This window comes from Oncorhynchus keta, unplaced genomic scaffold, assembly GCF_023373465.1.
Source record: "Oncorhynchus keta strain PuntledgeMale-10-30-2019 unplaced genomic scaffold, Oket_V2 Un_contig_6398_pilon_pilon, whole genome shotgun sequence".
NCBI lineage: Eukaryota > Metazoa > Chordata > Actinopteri > Salmoniformes > Salmonidae > Oncorhynchus > Oncorhynchus keta.
The window spans coordinates 50,001-55,000 of record NW_026288840.1 but is presented as its reverse complement, the minus strand read 5'-3'; the positions used below and the strand labels follow the sequence as shown (position 1 = coordinate 55,000).

The window sequence follows — 5,000 nt, the reverse complement described above, 5'->3', positions numbered from 1 at the left end:
CCAGGAGATGGTCATGGCAAGTGTCCAAGTCTGGATGTAAACGAATCCGTCTCTTAAAGGAGAGAAGGGATGATAGTCTGGGGGAGAGAGTCTAGAGACTAGGACCATGGAAGATTCATTAGGTTATAACATATCTATCACTCATACACTATAGTAGGTTTACACCAGGGCTCTACAACCCTGTTCCTGTTCTGGAGATCTACTTACCCTCCTGTTGGTTTATACCAGTCTTTCAGGAACAACCCTGTTCTGGAGATACCCACCCTCCTGTAGGTTTATACCTAGGGCTCTACAACCTGTTCTGGAGATCTACCTACCCTCCTGTAGGTTTATACAGGGTTTTCTACAACCCTGTTCTGTAGATCTACCTACCCTCCTGGAACAGGTTTATACCAGGGGTTCTACAACCCTGTTCTGGAGATCTACCTACCCTCCTGTAGGTTTATACCAGGGCTCTACAACCCTGTTCCTGGTCTGGGTTGATCTACCTACCCTCCTTATTCTGATTCACATTGAGTGGGCAATAGCTCCAGGAACAGGGTTGAGATAAAACCTACAGGAGGGTAGCTCTCCAGGAACAGGGTTGGAGTTAAAACCTACAGGAGGGTAGCTCTCCAGGAACAGGGTTGGAGATAAAACCTACAGGACTGTAGCTCTCCAGGAACAGGGTTGGAGTTAAAACCTACAGGACTGTAGCTCTCCAGGAACAGGGTTGGGGTTAAAACCTACAGGAGGGTAGCTCTCCAGGAACAGGGTTGGAGTGTAAACCTACAGGAGGGTAGCTCTCCAGGAACAGGGTTGGAGTTCTAACCTACAGGAGGGTATCTCTTCAGGAACAGGGTTGGAGTTAAAACCTACAGGAGGGTGTCTCTCAGGAACAGGGTTGGAGTTAAAACCTACAGGAGGGTGTCTCTCTAGGAACAGGGTTGGAGTTAAAACCTACAGGAGGGTATCTCCAGGAACAGGGTTGGAGTTAAAACCTACAGGAGGGTACTCCAAGAACAGGGTTGGAGTTAAAACCTACAGGATGGTACTCCAGGAACAGGGTTGGAAAAACAGGGTACTTGGGTTGGAGTTAAAACCTACAGGAGGGTGTCTCTCTAGGAAAAGGTTTGGAGTTAAAACCTACAGGATGGTACTCCAGGAACAGGGTTGGAGTTAAAACCTACAGGATGGTACTCCAGGAACAGGGTTGGAGTTAAAACCTACAGGAGGGTGTCTCTAGGAACAGGGTTGGAGTTAAAACCTACAGGACTGTAGCTCTCCAGGAACAGGGTTGGAGTTAAAACCTACACCCAGGAACAGGATGGTACTCCAGGAACAGGGTTGGAGTTAAAACCTACAGGAGGGTGTCTCTCTAGGAACAGGGTTGGAGTTAAAACCTACAGGAGGGTGTCTCTCTAGGAACAGGGTTGGAGTTAAAACCTACAGGATGGTACTCCAAGAACAGGGTTGGAGTTAAAACCTACAGGAGGGTGTCTCTCTAGGAACAGGGTTGGAGTTAAAACCTACAGGATGGTACTCCAGGAACAGGGTTGGAGTTAAAACCTACAGGATGGTACTCCAGGAACAGGGTTGGAGTTAAAACCTACATGATGGTACTCCAGGAACAGGGTTGGAGTTAAAACCTACAGGATGGTACTCCAGGAACAGGGTTGGAGTTAAAACCTACAGGATGGTACTCCAGGAACAGGGTTGGAGTTAAAACCTACAGGATGGTACTCCAGGAACAGGGTTGGAGTTAAAACCTACAGTATGGTACTCCAGGAACAGGGTTGGAGTTAAAACCTACAGGATGGTATCTCTTCAGGAACAGGGTTGGAGTTAAAACCTACAGGATGGTACTCCAGGAACAGGGTTGGAGTTAAAACCTACAGGAGGGTGTCTCTCTAGGAACAGGGTTGGAGTTAAAACCTACAGGAGGGTGTCTCCTAGGAACAGGGTTGGAGTTAAAACCTACAGGATGGTACTCCAAGAACAGGGTTGGAGTTAAAACCTACAGGAGGGTGTCTCTCTAGGAACAGGGTTGGAGTTAAAACCTACAGGAGGGTACTCCAGAACAGGGTTGGAGTTAAAACCTACAGGATGGTACTCCAGGAACAGGGTTGGAGTTAAAACCTACAGGAGGGTGTCTCTTCAGGAACAGGGTTGGAGTTAAAAACCTACAGGAGGGTGTCTCTCTAGGAACAGGGTTGGAGTTAAAACCTACAGGATGGTACTCCAAGAACAGGGTTGGAGTTAAAACCTACAGGAGGGTGTCTCTCTAGGAACAGGGTTGGAGTTAAAACCTACAGGAGGGTGTCTCTCTAGGAACAGGGTTGGAGTTAAAACCTACAGGATGGTACTCCAGGAACAGGGTTGGAGTTAAAACCTACAGGATGATGGTACAGGATGGTACTCAGGAACAGGGTTGGAGTTAAAACCTACAGGATGGTACTCCAGGAACAGGGTTGGAGTTAAAACCTACAGATGGTACTCCAGGAACAGGGTTGGAGTTAAAACCTACAGGATGGTACTCCAGGAACAGGGTTGGAGTTAAAACCTACAGGAGGAACAGGGTTGGAGTTAAAACCTACTGGTATCTCTTCAGGAACAGGGTTGGAGTTAAAACCTACAGGATGGTACTCCAGGAACAGGGTTGGAGTTAAAACCTACAGGAGGGTGTCTCTCTAGGAACAGGGTTGGAGTTAAAACCTACAGGAGGGTGTCTCTCTAGGAACAGGGTTGGAACAGTTAAAACCTACAGGATGGTACTCCAAGAACAGGGTTGGAGTTAAAACCTACAGGAGGGTGTCTCTCTAGGAACAGGGTTGGAGTTAAAACCTACAGGAGGGTATCTCCAGGAACAGGGTTGGAGTTAAAACCTACAGGATGGTACTCCAGGGGTTGGAGTTAAAACCTAGGATTGGAGTTAAAACCTACAGGAGGGTGTCTCCTAGGAACAGGGTTGGAGTTAAAACCTACAGGATGGTACTCCAGGAACAGGGTTGGAGTTAAAACCTACAGGATGGTACTCCAGGAACAGGGTTGGAGTTAAAACCTACAGGAGGGTGTCTCCTAGGAACAGGGTTGGAGTTAAAACCTACAGGATGGTACTCCAGGAACAGGGTTGGAGTTAAAACCTACAGGATGGTACTCCAGGAACAGGGTTGGAGTTAAAACCTACAGGAGGGTCTCCAGGAACAGGGTTGGAGTTAAAACCTACAGGAGGGTACTCTCTAGGAACAGGGTTGGAGTTAAAACCTACAGGATGGTACTCCAGGAACAGGGTTGGAGTTAAAACCTACAGGATGGTGTCTCCAGGAACAGGGTTGGAGTTAAAACCTACAGGATGGTACTCCAGGAACAGGGTTGGAGTTAAAACCTACAGGATGGTACTCCAGGAACAGGGTTGGAGTTAAAACCTACATGATGGTACTCCAGGAACAGGGTTGGAGTTAAAACCTACAGGATGGTACTCCAGGAACAGGGTTGGAGTTAAAACCTACAGGATGGTACTCCAGGAACAGGGTTGGAGTTAAAACCTACAGGATGGTACTCCAGGAACAGGGTTGGAGTTAAAACCTACAGGATGGTACTCCAGGAACAGGGTTGGAGTTAAAACCTACAGGATGGTATCTCTTCAGGAACAGGGTTGGAGTTAAAACCTACAGGATGGTACTCCAGGAACAGGGTTGGAGTTAAAACCTACAGGAGGGTGTCTCTCTAGGAACAGGGTTGGAGTTAAAACCTACAGGAGGGTATCTCCAAGAACAGGGTTGGAGTTAAAACCTACAGGAGGGTGTCTCTCTAGGAACAGGGTTGGAGTTAAAACCTACAGGAGGGTGTCTCTCTAGGAACAGGGTTGGAGTTAAAACCTACAGGATGGTACTCCAGGAACAGGGTTGGAGTTAAAACCTACAGGATGGTACTCCAGGAACAGGGTTGGAGTTAAAACCTACAGGATGGTACTCCAGGAACAGGGTTGGAGTTAAAACCTACCTACAGGATGGTACTCCAGGAACAGGGTTGGAGTTAAAACCTACAGGATGGTACTCCAGGAACAGGGTTGGAGTTAAAACCTACAGGATGGTACTCCAGGAACAGGGTTGGAGTTAAAACCTACAGGATGGTACTCCAGGAACAGGGTTGGAGTTAAAACCTACAGGAGGGTATCTCCAAGAACAGGGTTGGAGTTAAAACCTACAGGAGGGTGTCTCTCTAGGAACAGGGTTGGAGTTAAAACCTACAGGAGGGTGTCTCTCTAGGAACAGGGTTGGAGTTAAAACCTACAGGATGGTACTCCAGGAACAGGGTTGGAGTTAAAACCTACAGGAGGGTGTCTCTCTAGGAACAGGGTTGGAGTTAAAACCTACAGGAGGGTATCTCCAAGAACAGGGTTGGAGTTAAAACCTACAGGATGGTACTCCAGGAACAGGGTTGGAGTTAAAACCTACAGGATGGTACTCCAGGAACAGGGTTGGAGTTAAAACCTACAGGATGGTACTCCAGGAACAGGGTTGGAGTTAAAACCTACATGATGGTACTCCAGGAACAGGGTTGGAGTTAAAACCTACAGGATGGTACTCCAGGAACAGGGTTGGAGTTAAAACCTACAGGATGGTACTCCAGGAACAGGGTTGGAGTTAAAACCTACAGGATGGTACTCCAGGAACCGGGTTGGAGTTAAAACCTACAGGATGGTATCTCCAAGAACAGGGTTGGAGTTAAAACCTACAGGAGGGTGTCTCTCTAGGAACAGGGTTGGAGTTAAAACCTACAGGATGGTACTCCAGGAACAGGGTTGGAGTTAAAACCTACAGGAGGGTGTCTCTCTAGGAACAGGGTTGGAGTTAAAACCTACAGGAGGGTATCTCCAAGAACAGGGTTGGAGTTAAAACCTACAGGATGGTACTCCAGGAACAGGGTTGGAGTTAAAACCTACAGGATGGTACTCCAGGAACAGGGTTGGAGTTAAAACCTACAGTATGGTACTCCAGGAACAGGGTTGGAGTTAAAAC

General features: G+C 47.6%; 1 protein-coding gene and 1 long non-coding RNA gene across 3 annotated transcripts in view; one reads left to right on the top strand and one right to left on the bottom strand.

The window, feature by feature from the left end:
* LOC127925873 (neuronal-specific septin-3-like) overlaps window positions 1-5,000 on the top strand; it is a 33,753-nt gene that overhangs the window by 19,058 nt on the left and 9,695 nt on the right. The window lies entirely within an intron of this gene.
* The window catches only part of LOC127925871 (uncharacterized), a 5,024-nt gene continuing 1,344 nt past the window's right edge, over window positions 1,321-5,000 (bottom strand). For both annotated transcript variants that reach the window (XR_008122628.1, XR_008122629.1), the window contains 3 exons: window positions 4,142-4,632; window positions 1,789-1,914; window positions 1,321-1,748 (listed from right to left, as the gene is read on the bottom strand). This is a non-coding gene — a long non-coding RNA (uncharacterized LOC127925871). The remainder of the gene's footprint in view (window positions 1,749-1,788; window positions 1,915-4,141; window positions 4,633-5,000) is intronic.